This window comes from Bos indicus x Bos taurus, chromosome 2 (genome assembly GCF_003369695.1).
Source record: "Bos indicus x Bos taurus breed Angus x Brahman F1 hybrid chromosome 2, Bos_hybrid_MaternalHap_v2.0, whole genome shotgun sequence".
Lineage (NCBI taxonomy): Eukaryota > Metazoa > Chordata > Mammalia > Artiodactyla > Bovidae > Bos > Bos indicus x Bos taurus.
Genome location: NC_040077.1, coordinates 59,070,619 through 59,087,500, shown reverse-complemented (window position 1 = coordinate 59,087,500; position 16,882 = coordinate 59,070,619). Strand labels below are relative to the sequence as shown.

General features: G+C 40.0%; 1 protein-coding gene and 1 pseudogene across 1 annotated transcript in view; one reads left to right on the top strand and one right to left on the bottom strand.

The window, feature by feature from the left end:
• The window catches only part of HNMT (histamine N-methyltransferase), a 92,720-nt gene that overhangs the window by 29,311 nt on the left and 46,527 nt on the right, over positions 1 to 16,882 (top strand). The window lies entirely within an intron of this gene.
• Positions 14,547 to 15,510, bottom strand: LOC113904597 (annotated as a pseudogene).

Below are 16,882 nucleotides of genomic sequence, written 5' to 3'. Positions count from 1 at the left end.
TCCTTCTCCAATGCATGAAAGTGAAAAGTGAAAGTGAAGTCGCTCAGTCGTGTCCAATTCCTAGCAACCTCATGGACTGCAGCCTACCAGGCTCCTCCATCCATGGGATTTTCCAAGCAAGAGGACTGGAGTGGGGTGCCATTGCCTTCTCCGCCTGTGATACTAACCAGCTTTTTTTCCATTGGGTTAACTAGTTTAGTTCATTCATTTCCAGGAAATAAATTCACCAACTGATCCGAGATTTCATGCTGACAGTAACTGTAATAATAATTTCATCTTGCATGCATATAATAGTTTATAAGTGCATAAGACACCTTTACTTACTATATCATTTAAATTTATTATGTCACTGGAGCCTGCAGGTCTCATATGAGGTTAATGGAAGAGTATTAGTTGTTCTGTTTTACAGAAAGGTGAATATAATTTTAGTGGGAATAAGGAATTTGCCTGTGGGGACATTGCTAAGAAATGGCAGAAATATGACCTACACTTCATCTCCAGATTCCTGGTTAAAATATAAACTGGATGAACTTTGAATGTCAGAAAAGAATAGGTGGTCACCTTGGCTCACTTCACTACTAGAATATTTTACCCAAGTCTGGAAGAATAGCTTTGTATCTGGGGAAAATGTAGGAAAAAATTAATGGAATTTGGTAGAAACCAAATAACTTCTTCCCTGAAACCCAAATGAGGTTTGCATACTTTTTCTTTGGCAGCAGAAACCCTTTTTCATAAGAAAACATTAACTGGAACTGCTCTGATTGAAGTGGGTAGAGAATCCAGAGAAATGCAGGCTTGCATTACTTTGTCTTCTCTACATGGCTCCTGGGGTACCCACAGAACCACAAGATTCCAAGAAATACAGTCATTAAAAAAAAAATAAAAAGCACTTGCAGCATTCAAGATCTCCCTCCCTTTACAAGCAAAAGAACCGGATTCTAGCTGATCTAGGCAAAAAAGGCATGTGTTATTCACTTGAATCTTCTGAAGGAATTTGATTCTCTCACAGGAGGCCTGGAAAAGTGAATTTGAGTGCAGCTTGCCAGAAACAAGCCATGACTAATGCAATAAGGATACCACTGCTGCTGTTAAAACTGATAATGTGATGGACTTACTTCCACTGCTACACCAGAAGATTATTCTTGGTGTCAAAGCTACTGTCAGCAGAGAGACCTGCTGAGACCTTAGAGTCCTGGGGTCTCCAGTTTCCATTCAAAATCCAAGGCTGGTGTGTCCGTTTGGAAGAGCTTCACTACAGGTCCTCATGACCTTCTAGCTACAAGGGAGGCTGTGGAACCTGGGAAAAGGTGCTGCCTCCACCACAATTCACAAGGTGAGGAATTCCCCGAACACAGAGCCCAAGATCTGATTCTACTGGGCAGGCAAAGCAGGTGACCAGAGTTTGTCATACATTTGGTTCACAGGCATCATTCTGAAATGGCTGCACAGACAAATCACATGAGATTGCTCTGAAAGCAAATTAAATGACAGCATACCAAGGAAACCAACTGAATCTGAATCCCTGCACATGGGACCCAGGCTTCCATACATTTATTTCTGTCTCTACTGGGAAATCTAACACAGAGAGAGGGTTGAAAACCAACAGCTGAGATGGATTCTAAAGTAGTTCTGGCTCTATTTTTAGGATTCCATTATAAATCCAGTGCTCCTTCCACAACTTTTCGCATTTTACTTCTTAAGAAACTGAGTTTCTCACAACAAAAATGGAACAAAATCAAGAATAATCTGGGGAGAAGGGATAGTTAGCGAGTTTGGGATGGACATGTACACACTGTTATATTTGAAAAGGATAACCAACAAGGACCTACTGTATAGCACAGGGAACTCTGTTCAATGTTATGTGGCAGCTCGGATGGGAGAGGAGTTTGGGGGAGAATGGATACACGTGTACATGTGGCTGAGTCCTTTTGTTGTCCACCTGAAACTTTCACAACAATGTTAGAATGCTGTTAATCAGCTATACCCCAATACGAAATAAAAAGTTAAGGGAAAAAAAACAGGAATAATCTTCCTAATTTCTGCCTTTGAGCTGATTCAACCTCCTTAAGAGAAGACATTGAAGATAGAAGAGTGGCTTTATATTCTCCCATGGTTGCATACACCCCTGGGTGGCTACCTATGTACCCACAATTGTCTGACATGAGACACATTTTTCTTATCATATAAAGGGAGGAATGAAAGTGAAGGAAGAAAAGTCTTCTGCTTATAAAGGGAAGGCAGCCCGGCAGTCCATTCGACTGATTAACCTATCTCACGTGCCAGGGACTGTGAGAGACACTAGGAATACACAGAGATCTACACGCAGCTCAAACACACAGTTCCTGGCCCTTGTGGTATTTCAAGCTAATGAAGATTTTTATAGATGCTTTGAAGGGAAAGATCTGTTATATTGGAGAATAACAGGTTGGAGGATGCCAAGAAAAGGACTGGATTAGAAGGGGCAGGGTGGGGCAGGGTAAGGGATTGTCCCTCTGATAAAATGACTTTCGGGTATTAGTGAATGTGACCAGATCAGATTTGAAACAGAGCCACTAATTCTCTTCCAAGTTTTTAAGTCAAAAGCAATTTCTTTATCTCTATTTAAAAAGAGGAGATCAGACAACCAGATGGGCATTTGCTCAACTGATTTGCTATTTATACTTTGAAACATATTGAGAAATACTGAATCCATTACAGACAGCAAAACACACCACATTTGGCCAAGGCTCTTGAGAAAATTTCTCAATAAGTGCTGGGGCCCATCTTCTGTGAACTATGTTTGTTTAATAGGACTAGATCTGGGTTCGCCTAGCTGGCCTTCTCAAATTATTTGTGTAACAAGGAACAGAATAAACACATATATTTATCTCTATTTAATTACTTCCTGCCTCCTGAGGGAAAACCTGCCTGACATGTTCATCTTTAAGTTGGTCAAATCCTTCTCCTTCACCATATAGGAGAAAAGATCTCACGCACTCTTTTTTGGATTTTCAAATTGATGCTGCCTATTGTGGAGGTAGCCTCTGACTGAGAGAATGCTGTCCTAACCCAAGCTACCTATATTGATGGCTTTTCTAGACCAAATTAAAATAGTAAGAACAAACCCATCAATACAGCACTGGCTGAAATGTCATTGCTAAAAGACACACCCAGAGTGGAAACTGCTGACTCATTGCCACCCACACCCCTTGGGCCACCGCCCACAAGGATTTCACTGGGGGTACATCACTGTCAGTAGCTCTGGACTCACAGCGTGTTGGCAGAGGCTACCTGGGGTTCTAGACTGAAGTCATTGCTAAGAACCAGGTGTAAAACAAAAAATGGTGCCCAGTGTCCAGTCCTACATGAATCAAGTCATTAACCACTCAGTTGCTGACCTACAAAACACCCTGAAAGGAATTCAGAGTGAAAATCAGGATTAGGCACTCTGTGCTCTGGGAGAGCAGGCAAAACGGGCCCCTAGATAGTTAGAAATCTTTTAGGAAAAGATTTTTATGAACCTGGATTCTTCCCTCTTTTCATACTTAGAAAAGCACTAAAATCCCTTACTGAGATATCTGTTCCTTGTGACTAGCAGTAATCTAACTAGTTGTTTCCTCGATTGCATACACGCCTTCTTCAGCATCACATATATGTTAGTCTCTTCCCCCATCTCTTCAGAGGGGTTCCTCAGAATGACCAGAGAAGTTGTCTCCTGGGAGTACAGTCTTCAAATGAAACTGAAGTTCACAAGTCTCATGTTACATGTTTTCATTTCATTCAACACAAGAATCCTAGTTCACATACAAGCTTTTTCACATACTAGCCCTATGACCACAGGAAAACCACTATTTGGGGCCACAGTTTCTTTATCTATAAAATGGGGAAGCAGATGGATGGAACATTAAAGGAGTTAGTTTGAGATTAGTATATTAATAAAACATAACACACTTTAAAAATGTAAGGCAGGATTATTAAATCCTTCTCTTCATTTCTTCCCTGCTTCCCCTCTTTCAGGGGTCTTCCAGGAAAAGGAGACCCCTCCCCACCACCCTTCTGTGTGAAGCTTTTCCATCAGCACAATTTCTCCACCTGATGCTCTATCCCAGGTCTGAATTTTTTTCATCATTTATTTGAGGCCTTGGTTAGCAAAGGCTTTTGTTTTTTTACAAAAGAAGATAAATCAGGAAATCATAGCAAGCCCTGAGGAAGAGGGGAAACTGAGGAGAGGAAGGAGAGAGGGGGCCTTTGAAATCATAATTAGGGAGGTGGAGGAGTACCAGCAAGATGTCAAGTCTATTGATGGACTCATTTAACAAAATGCTAAACTGATGCACTTTTTTTAAAAGTCAAAGTAAAAATGTTTGCTTGTTCATTTATTTTAAAATTTACATACAGTAAAGAGCACTCATTTTTTCATACAATTTTAGAAGTCCTGACACATATCACAACTATGCTTAGACTACAGAATGTTCCTATAACAGGAGGGAAGTGGGGAGGGCACTACCTTTAAAAGAATGACATAGTCATAGGACATGACAAAAACTGGGTAGAACCAGCTAGGTCCAAGATGGCAGATGAGTTGACTTCCACTAGACCTTGAGGCTCATTAAACACACACTGTAACACATCAGCAAGCTAAATAACACACCTACCAATGCCATGAGAGTTCTGAGGCTAACTATAAAAGGCCAAAACGTGGGTGGTGACCCAACTCCTGGAAATGTCCACCTTTTCCTTGAAATAGTTTGAATAATCCTCCCCCTCATTAGCCTATGAAATCACCCAGCCTATAAAAATGAACCATGACATATTTCAGGGTCTCTCACCTTCTGAGAAGGCCAAACTATTGTCTGTGGAGTGTATTTCTCTCTAAATAAGTCTACTTCTTACTTATCACTTTGTCTCACAGAATCCTTTCTCCAAAAAGACATCAAGAACTTGAGCTTCATTAAGTCCTGAGACCAGGTATGTGATATCAATTAACAGACTGTGGATTCAAGTCCCAGTCTGGCTCCTGACTGAGTTGGAGTCCCAGCCCAGGGGTTCAAGTCCCAATCTGAGGTGCACGGTTTCAGTCCCATTACCCTCAAAATACTCCCTCTTGTTGTTCATTTATAGTCTAACCCCCCATCAACTTTTAACCCCTGGCCACCACTGATTTTGGGGGGGGCTCCAAAATCATTGCAGATGGTGACTGCAGCCATGAAATTAAAAGATACTTGCTTCTTGGAAGAAAAGCTGTGACAAACCTAGATAGCATATTAAAAAGCAGAAACATTTCTTTGCCAACAAAGGTCTGTCTAGTCAAGGCTATGGTTTTTCCAGTGGTCAGGTGTGGATGTGAGAGTTGGACTGTGAACAAAGCTGAGTGCCAAAGAATTGATGCTGCTTTTGAACTGTGGTGTTGGAGAAGACTCTTGAGAGTCCCTTGAACTGCAAGGAGATCCAACCAGTCCATCCTAAAGGAGACCAGTCCTGGGTGTTCATTGGAAGGACTGATGCTGAAGCTGAAACTCCAATACTTTGGCCACCTCATGCAAAGAGTTGACTCATTGGAAAAGACCCTGATGCTGGGAGGGATTGAGGGCAGGAGGAGAAGGGGACGACAGAGGATGAGATGCTGGATGGCATCACCGACTTGATGACTTGATGGACATGAGTTTGGGTAAACTCCGGGAGTTGGTGATGGACAGGGAGGCCTGGTGTGCTGCAATTCATGGGGTCGCAAAGAGTCAGACGCAACTGAGCAACTGAACTGAACTTGAATTTTATGCTAAGAAAACAGCCTGTTTTTAGCCTATCAAACTTACAAAGTACATCTGTTTTAATTATTATTACTTTTTTTTTTTTAAGAAAAAGGCATACTGAGCAAAATTGACTGAATGACTGAACTGAGCTGAACACCACTGATCTGTTCTCTGACTCTACCAGATTTTTAAATGCAGAAATGAAAATTTCCCACCTGGATGGTAAATGTAGTTTCCTTCTTTTCTCAGCATTGCATTACCCTTGGTCTGGATTTTGGCTTCTACTCTAGCTCAAAGTAATAAAGTTCAAAGAAGAAGGATTGCCTTCTAAGCATCCCTATCATTGTTTTGGCAAATGCTCTTCTGTCTGGGTGCCAGAGGAAGGTCCTAGGGGTGGTGATACATTGTTTTTGGCAAAAATGAACATGATCTCATAGAAAGGCCATTTTCAGCACAGAATCGCAAACCTGGTATAAAATTAGAATTGCTTCTCAATGAGAAACAGCCTTTGTTAAAGAAAGTACAAATTCTTTCAGGAGAACCCTAGGTTTGATATAACTTTTAATTAAGTTTCTCAAAAGCTGGAGCTCATTTATTCTTCCCTCTGTCTGCCATCTAACTGCAGTGAGACAGCCCCATTTTCACTGAGACCTTGCTTTGAATTCTAATTCCAATTTGAGTTCTTATACATAATTTTGGTTCATTCCATGGGTTTTCTAAAATTATTTGCTTGACTATCATCAATATTTATCTCTCCTTCTCCCTCCATTTTCTCTATGAAAATCATTCTGGATAAGGCTATTAAGGAGTGTGAGCTATCTCTTCTCAATACTGGATTACAGTTAGTATTTTAAAACCAAATTAAACAAAATGAATTCCCTACACAAATGAAATTTCAACATGCATTCATTTCTTTTCCTGACTGGAGATAAAAAGCTGATAACATGAGACTTAAGAAAATGATTCTAGCAGTAATATTATGAAAAACCCATGAAGTTTTCAGTGTTTATCTGACTAGAGAAAGGCTAAACACTGTGAGAAGTTTTAATCAACTTTGGAATTCCAACCAGTGTTTCCTTTGGCATCCAAAAAATTAAAGGCAGACTATGAAACAGAGCAGGCATTTGTGGAAGGTAAATATCACTCTGTGATCATTTTTTAGGGGCGTGGGGTGGGGGGGAGTGGTATGATGTTTCAGAGGCAATATAGCCCACACATGTATTCCGAATTCTCCAAAGCAAATTTCCAAAGGAACTAAATTAATACCATATACTTTAACCATCTTTGATCTAGTCTACATTTTGCTGCTGCTAGAACTGTCCCAATTTGAAGTATTTCTTTGGACTAACAGAACAGAGAGGTTTCTTATGTACTTTGTATACACGATGCCTCCTCCGTAAATCATGTGTTTACTGATTGCAAATTTCACTTCACTGCACAAAATGCATTCAGAACTGGCAACTCGGAAATGTAACAGCAGTTGTGTTTATGGGAGGCTGTCTTCTAGCTACTGAAACTGGCTGAAACTCTGTGTATAAAGTCTGATTACAAAACTTCCTGGGAAAAGAGCTAGTTCCTCAGGTTCTGTAGGTAACTACAACTCTTAGAGGCCTATATAAGAAATAATAAAAATAGACTTTGATGCTTTTTGGTTTTAAGCAGCCATCTTGATAAACAGATCTTAATTATTTTCTACTGCCTGAGAGCATATGGGTAATTACTATAATCTCCTTATGTTTTCCAAATAATTAGTGCATTATGATGGTATCATTTATGCTTAAAAATGGAAAATAGCTTGAATTTAGTGAAAGAGGAGCACCAAAGAGTCAGAGAAGGAGGCATACAGAGGGCTAAATTTCTGAGAAGTGGCACCCTGCTTTCCCACCTGAAATCTTAGCCACAACCTGAAATCTTAGCCACATCTCTGAATGACAGGTTTAAAACCCAAGTGATCTTAAGAATTTTATAACCAGAAGTGGAAGATGGGTCAAGCCCAAATGATTTAAGTACTTGCACAAAGTCATACATGCAGTTAGTAAGCAGAGTTGCAAGAAGTAGAACCAGAAGTCACATGCTGCTCTACTTACTAACTCTGGGTGCCAGAGAAGAAAGGGACTTCTTTTCTTTCTTCTCTGGAACCTGGCTGGCTCTGAAAAGGTCAGAGAACAGAGCAGTACCAGGGGTCCCAGCCCACTGATGGCTCTTTCTGCTGAACTTACTGAACCCTGACAGATTTCCAAGAAATACCAACCAAATATCCTCCTCCTAAAACAAAGACAATCTTCCTTATGACTGGAGGGAATTAATAATCACATCTCAGCTCCTTTGTTTTAAAATTTTATAATTACCAGTCTTCTTTTGACCCTGTAAGCTATAAAAACTAAAATAGTATCATATAATATATAACATATGTAATAATGCCACAATAGTTACAATAATATATAATACAATGAAAATAGATTTTATTTTCAAGATTTTACTGTGATTATCTGGCATTCATTGAGCATTTTAAAAAAAATTTTCTTGAAGTATCCTTGATTTTAATTGAACATTTAATATGTTCTAGATGTTTTGCTTTATACCATTTAAAAAAAATTTTTTAACTCTCACAATAAATTAACCTAGTAGGCACTTGTGCTAATTATTATTGCCTGTTTGCTGTCAGATTTACTTCTGGTTTTTCCCCTGCTCTGTGCAATACTGAAAGGGGCTGAGTCCTGCAAGTTACATCACCTAAGCTTTCCTACCAACTGGTTTTCAGTTAGTTTTAGTAAAGAAGGAAAGTGATAAAGATGAGAAAGTAGAAAAAGGAGAGATGCTGGGCATTTCTGCCCATTTGTTTCATCTTCAGGCAGCATCTTCAAGAGCACCTGTGTCCCCTCCATTGTTCTGGCTTTTACTACACAGGCTGGGCTTCAGGGCTTTGGTAACATGCATTCTCCCTTCATCCCTCCAACCCTACAGGTGGTAGGAGCTCCTGGTGGGGTATCTCAGCATCTCAGTTGACCATTTCAGCTCTCCTAGTACCTTTACAGTTAGCTCCCAATATTGAAAATTTCCTCTTTCCTGGTGGCTCAGATGGTAATGAATCTACCTGCAATGCAGGAGATGGGGGTTTGATCCCTGGGTTGGGAAGATCCCCTGGAGAAGGTAATGGCAACCCACTCCAGTGTTCTTGCCTAAAGAATCCCATGGACAGAGGAACCTGGTGGGCTACAGTCAATGGGGTCGCAAAAAAGTTGCAACTTTCACTTCACTTCACTTCACTTCACTGGACCTCTTGACATGGATTCTGTTATTTGGACTTGAATCTCATGATTGTCTTCATCCTATAAATGAAGGCCATGAAGGTTGGAGAAGCCTGTCTCACCCCAGAGATTGTACCACGTGTTAGACACTGTGCCAAGCACTTTTATACAGTATATCTCATTTTCACAAAATACAGTGAGGTAGATATTATTTCTATTTTACAGACAAGAAAATAAGGCTCAGAGAACATAAATAATCTAACTAACATCTTACTATTTATAAGTAGACTGAAGCTATGCTTGTAACAGAGCAGGATCCTACAAGGTCTGACCAGGGCAGACCCCTCCCCCATATCCTCTGTCTTAGCTCCTCTCTAAAATACCAAGATAATAGTATCTCATGCATAGTTACTGAGTTTTTCAGATGCTAAAAACCGAAAGGAAGAAATCAACTACTTGATGATCATAAACATATAGCCTCCAGATCTACTGGCACTCACCTAGAGACTGATAATGCTAACCCTATGACACCACCTTGTTACCTCATCAATCAGAGAACTGTGCACAAGCTGGTCACGTACCCTGGGGACCCCCCCACCCTCCCACCCCACCTGCCCCCCCGCCACACATACACACACCTGGCCTTTGAAAAGGCTTTGCAGAAACACTTCAAGGAATCTGGGGTTTGGGGAGCCTGAGGCACGAGTTTCCTCACCTGGCTTTGCTCCAAACTCTGATGTTTCAGTTTATTTGACCTCACTGTACATCGGGCACATGGACTTACATTTGATAGCATACTAAGATCAGCCTCTAGATCATGGTGAGCATACAGCCAATTAATTAAGATACGCCTGAAGATGGTACTACTTTTTCCAGAGTCTGATTGATCAAACTCTTCAGTAAGTTCACACTGCAGGCTGGAAAGGGAGGTCTTTGCTGCATTAGCCAAATCAGCCAGTTTACCAAAAGGCTGTCCATATCACAGGTCTAAAAGCAGCTATGTGCTGCTAATTGTTTCACAATCCACCCTCCAGGAGAAAAAGTATTGATTCCTTTTGTTTGCCAATTTTCATAGTGTAAATATTCCCCATACGGCTGATTTTAAGCAACAAATGTGATATCAATCAGCTCTTGAGATTCCTGAAACTCCAACAATAAACTCCACTACTCCAATGGCTAAAGGAATAAAAGGTACATGGCTAGTTTTTGTTGACTTCGTTCTATTAAGCACATGTATTTTCAGATTAAGTCAGGAACTAAAAGGATAAATTGATGAATTTCTATTCTTCAAAAGACATCATCAAAAAATGAACAGCACACCACAGACTGGGAGAAGATAGTTCATGTATACACATACATTTATAAACATATGATAAGATGTCTAGAATATAAAAACAAATATTGCATAAATCAATAAGAAAAGGGGCAAATAACACAGTTTTAAAAAATGAACAAAAGACTTTAACAGGCTCTTCATTAAAGACTATATCCAACTCTTATGGTTCACAAGTATTTGAAAACACTCAGAATCATTACTCTGAGGGAAATGCAAATTCAACCACTATGCAATATTGCTATGATATATTCCCAGAGGGTCAAAGCAATAGTGATGGGTAATACCAGGATGTGGAGATGAGAATACCAGGATGAGGATGTGGAGAAACTAATATCCTCATACTTTGGCAGTGATTGTGGACATTTGCAAAACCTTGTTGCAATGCCTCCTACAAATAAACACGTGCTTACCCTATGACATTTTAGTCATGGTAACAAAAAAACATGCCTATCTCCATCAAAGACATGTACAAGAATGTTTCTATCAGCTCTATTCATAATAGCCCAAGCCAGAATAGCCTATATATCTATTAAGAGAAAAAAGGTTTAAAAGTTATGAAATAGTTATACACTATAATGTCTAGCATTAAAAAAAGAATGAATAGCTGAAGCCCCACCCCTACAAAAATATGGGTGAATTTTAAAAATATGATGATGGGCCAAAGATGCTAGACATAAAAGAATACATTCTGTGTGGAGCTTTCAAATGAAGTTCAAGAACAGAAAAAACTAATCTATGGGGATAAAAGTCAGAATGGTGGTTATCTAGAGTAGGGGGATAGGCAGTATTATTGATTATAGGCAGTAGTTAGAGACCTGGGTTCGATCCCTGGGTTGGGAAGATCCTCTGGAGAATGGAAAGGCTACCCATTCCAGTATTCTGGCCTGGAGAATTCCATGGACTATACAGTCCATGGGCTTGCAAAGAGTTGGACATGACTGAGCAACTTTCACTTTCAATCTTCTAGGATGTATACATCCATAAGATTTCTTCAACCTGTACACTTGAGATTTAAGTATTTCATTGCATGTAAATTATAACTTTGATTTTTTAATGAAAGTAATTTTGGGACCCCTTGGGCAAGTGCATCCTTTTAGTCTTCGAATCATTCACAGCCAAGGTCCCAGGTGGAGGGATGTTTTAGCTGAGAATATTCCTGAGCACGTGCCCCTGCATCAAATGCCAGAGAAGTTTGCTTACCACGACTGCTCTCTTTATAAAAATTTATCTTACATGAACCCTTAACCTTCACTAGATCCCTAATTCAACATGAGACCTAAAGCTTAGGGTCACTGAGTCAGTAACTGAGATGATCTGTATTACAGACTCAGGGAAAGCATGTTGGATGAGTTGTATTATTTTATGTTTTTCTTTCTTTCTTTTTTTGTCAATTATCTAGTTCCTGATAATTTACCAGGTTCTAAATACTTACCAACCTCTGTCTTTGCAAGGAGATCTAGACTTTTTCAGGTAACTTTTAAAATTGTTGGTTTATTAAATAGGAACTAAGTTATTAGACTATTTCTTCTTTGTCTTATCTGATTATCACCCTTAAACATTTTGTACAAGCTTTATGTCTCTAGAACATCACTCTTTACTCATCCACAGATTTTAACATTATTTGTCTGCACAAAAAACCCTCTTCCTATTAAGTAATAATTCCCCAAATATTTCTTCTGCATTATTTTGTTTGGTTTGTTTCATCTCTAGGTATTGTGGAACTTTTTTTTTTTTTTTTCTGTTATAATTTAATTAAAACAAGACCATGTTAACAAAGTGTGGTTGAAACAACTGTGCCATTAAAAACAAGACATATGACATATCATCGCTTGTGTGAGCTTCAGCAGTTTACATTAATAAAATATGGCCAATTGTTACCTAGTCCAGTTCGGTCAATAACTGGGACTATGCCAAAGCCTTTGACTGTGTGGATCACTATAAACTGTGGAAAATTCTGAAAGAGATGGGAATACCAGACCACCTGACCTGTCTCTTGAGAAATCTGTATGCAGGTCAGGAGGCAACAGTTAGAACTGGACATGGAACAACAGACTGGTTCCAAATAGGAAAAGGAGTACGTCAAGGCTGTATATTGTCACCCTGCTTATTTAACTTATATGCAGAGTACATCATGTGAAATGCTGGACTGGAAGAAGCACAAGCTGGAATCAAGATTGCTGGGAGAAATATCAATAACCTCAGATATGCAGATGACACCACCCTTATGGCAGAAAGTGAAGAGGAACTAAAAAGCCTCTTGATGAAAGTGAAAGTGGAGAGTGAAAAAGTTGGCTTAAAGCTCAACATTCAGAAAACGAAGATCATGGCATCTGGTCCCATTACTTCATGGGAAATAGATGGGGAAACAGTGGAAATAGATACAGAAACAGTGGAAACAGTGTCAGACTTTATTTGGGGGGGCTCCAAAATCACTGCAGATGGTGATTGCAGCCATGAAATTAAAAGACGATTACTCCTTGGAAGGAAAGTTATGACCAACCTAGATAGCACATTCAAAAGCAAAGACATTACTTTGCCAACAAAGGTCCATCTAGTCAAGGCTATGGTTTTTCCTGTGGTCATGTATGGATGTGAGAGTTGGACTGTGAAGAAGGCTGAGCACTGAAGAATTGATGTTTTTGAACTGTGGTGTTGGAGAAGACACTTGAGAGTCCCTTGGACTGCAAGGAGATCCAACCAGTCCATTTTGAAGGAGATCAGCCCTGGCATTTCTTTGGAAGGAATGATGCTAAAGCTGAAACTCCAGTACTTTGGCCACCTCATGTGAAGAGTTGACTCATTGGAAAAGACTCTGATGCTGGGAGGGATTGAGGGCAGGAGGAGAAGGGGATGACAGAGGATGAGATGGCTGGATGGCATCACTGACTTGATGGACCTGAGTCTGAGTGAACTCCGGGAGTTGGTGATGGACAGGGAGGCCTGGCATGCTGCGATTCACGGGGTCGCAGAGTCGGACACGACTGAGTGACTGAACTGAACTAAAGTTGCTTTTTTCAGAAAGTCGAGCATCTGAGAAGATGGCAGCCTAGGGTCCTAGAGTGTCATCTTATGAGGGTCTGGGTGCTAGTTTCTTTTATAGAGCAAAGAGGAGGTGAGGAAGTAAAGAAAAGCCTGGGGGAGGGGATGTGTTAATTTCTTCTTTCCTGTAGCCTTTCACAGACAGGCAAGGTCAGAAAGTCTCCCTGTGAGCTGAACAAAGGGACTTTAACATTCAGGTAGAGGAGCAGGGTTCCCCAAGGTCATCATGTAGGCTTATAGCTATAGACAGCATCTTTTTTTTTTTTTGTATTCATAGATAAGCTTTATTCCAATGCTTACATAAAAATGAGTTGATGTCGAACAGGAAAAGGTTTTTACAAAGGGTTAAAATTTATCAAACAACAGAACTTGGTCCTTCCCTTTAGTTTGAATTCAGTTGGCTGAGGCATCGTTATTAGTACCCGCCCTCACTAATCATTTTCATCACACACAGTATCTAAACGTCTTCGGGTGGCACTTCCTATTTCCCTGGAAGTCTCTTAAACTGCTTTCAGTTACAAGAGAAGGGCAAGGATTTTATCGGCTCATACTCTACTCCACTGGAGGCAAAGATACATCCCTCAATTCTCTTGTTTAAGTTGTGGTTGTTGGCAAAGTGTCCAAATGAAGAATTTAATGCTAACACACAAAGAACACAGTATAATCTATGTATAACAGTACCTTTGCTTCAATTTTTTTTCATTAAGAATTATTTTTATTATCTCTCAAGGAAGTTATAAAAATACCTGTAAAATCATTGAAAAGGCTCTTTAAAATCCTGGAATGAAAAATTCTGAAGTATAAATTATGATGCATTGTCTATGATTTGCAAATAAAGAATAAAATAAATACTACAAGTTGGAATTTCTGAATGATTTTTGGCAGGAATTTACCAGAAGGAGCCAGAATATCAAACCTTAACAATTTTCTATTTTCATCCCAACTGAGTTTTTGAAAAGCTGTATAATCTGATGACAGGTACAGTCCACAGACAAACTTGCTTCTGCCGTTAATGATGAAGTCAATCTGAAGGACAGAGATTTGTAAGCTGGATGCACCAGGCTGTTCCATGCAACTGACTGGTCTTATTTTTTTCCATCATGTTTTAAATAAAAGTAAATATATATATATATATATATATATATATATATATATATGGTAAAAAATTTAAATGGTACAAGAAGATGTAAAATACCCAGTAAATATCCTTTTTGCCCATAACCTAGAAAATCTGATGTCTTCCAAATCATCAGTCACATGAATAACTTGCAAAGTGAAGTCAACCTTAGAGTCTCTTCATCTGAAAATTATTCTCAGGATTTCTGGAATGTGTTGATTCTCTCATATATTACCTCTGTTACAGAGGAAAGCCATGCAGTCTTCTTCTGAAAAACAACTAACTACGAAAGCAACTCGCACGCTCTGCTTCGAGAGAGCAAGTCCAGGCAACACCTTGTATTCCGTGGATCTGGTCCTGGCTACAGGCAGAAGCTCTGGTATCAACCAGAGACTCTGGCGGGTGGCCAGAGCTCAGCCAAGCCTTCCTGAATGCCTCGGATCCTCCGGGCCAGCTGCACATCCTTCGGGAAGAGCGTGACGCGGCCGGCCTGTAAGGAGAGGAGATAGGCATCCTCGAAGAGATGAACTAGAAACGCTTCTGCCGCCTCTTGTAGGGCCAACAGGGCCTGGGCTTGCCAACTGAAGTCCACACAATGAGTAAATTGAACACATATTTCTCCTGCCAGGCGGCAGAAGGGGGTCTTTCTTAACAGCAGGTGTGTGGTCTTCTGAAGAGTTCGGATCTCTGTCTCTGGCGAGCAAGTGGACAGGAGGACGTGCCTAAGGACAGGGGGGCTGGCGGGCAGTGGGAGCCGGGCTCACGGGGTGCCTCCTTGGTGTTTTGGGCTTTCGTCTCCGGCGGCGCAGGCCCATGGTGGGCGCGCAGGGCTGCGGCCCCACAGCTCCTTCTAGATCTTCTGGGTACCGGGGCAGAGGCTGGGAGGGCCGGGGCTCCCCGGCCGCGTGCCCTGGCTGGGTGCTGTTCGAATTGCCCGCACCGTAGACAGCATCTTTTACTGATTATAGCAATAAAAGTAACAAAAAGTGGAAGTCCTCAGTGTCCGACTCTTTGCGACCCCATGGACTATGCAGTCCATGGAATTCTCCAGGCCAAAATACTGGAGTGGGTACCGTTCCTTCTCCTAGAGATCTTCCCAACCCAGGGATCGAACCCAGGTCTCCCATATTGCAGGTAGATTCTTAACCAGCTGAGCAACAGGTAATGGAAAGCAAAGGTTAAAGTAAAAGAAACAGATCTAACAGGGAGTCAGATTTTGTGCTTACCTGTTTCACAATGACATCTTATATAAAGTCAAGGGCTGCCTATCCAGAGACTATCTTTAGTTTATCAATTATTGACAGTCTTTTGATACAGTGGCTGTACTAGCTATGAATCTACTTTTAATTTCACGAGCCCACAATAATTTTTTTTAAGATGAAGACTAATCAGGACTTCAAGGAATATTAAAGTTCATCTAGTTCACCTTCTTTCTCCACATTTACATATAACACAGAAAGTAGGGGAGGAAACTTACATCATTTATCCAGTGTTGTTTAGTTAGTAAGGGGTTAAGCTTGTATAGCACTGAGTCTCTTGCTTTTTAGCTTGTTTCTATACTCGTGAGAAATTTAGCCAACTGTCCTGCTGAAACTAAGATTCCTGATATCCATTATTTTTGCCTGAAAATGCCAATCTATTTGAACTCTAAATTTTTGTGTACTATGATTTCCTGATTTCAAACCTCCATTCAAGGCCACTATTGGCAACTTACTTGCTAAACTTCAAAGAAACAAACACATCAAGTGAGCCAATCAATCTGTATAAAATACCTTCTTCCTCCTTTCTTGCCAAGAGAAAACAAAATGGAACTCTTCTAACTATTTGATTATGATAATTTAACAATATTACCATTGTCATATACATATATGCTAGGCTATGCAGCATATTACTAAGGATAGGATAAGAAGCCAGTCCAATAATAACAGTGTTCAGAAGACTATATATCAGGGTGAATGGAGAACCAAAGAATTCTATGTACAATAAAAATGGATCAATTTAGGATTTTGCTAATGTTTATCCTTCTCTTTTGTTCCTTTTTCTGTTTTTTGGTATAGAAAATACAGACTGATAAGAATAAACAAGGGAAACCCTTTGCTTTTTGACCTAGCACAGAGAGTATTATATTTAGAGATAACTGGAACAATACAGAATTACTCCACTTTTTCTTTGTTCTAACTGTCTCTAACATGGAACATAATCTTCATGTTGGAAAGGTACAAAAACAGTGAGAAGTAATATGACGTAATTTTTAAAAAATGATACATGGAGTTCAACAACATAAATTTGGATCCAGACTCTTCTTTCATGAATTATATGATCTCATACAACTTATTTGCTCTGAGTCTTGCTTGATGATATCAATAGTTCCATCCCCAGAGGGTTAGGAGTATTAAGTAAGATAATGCATGGA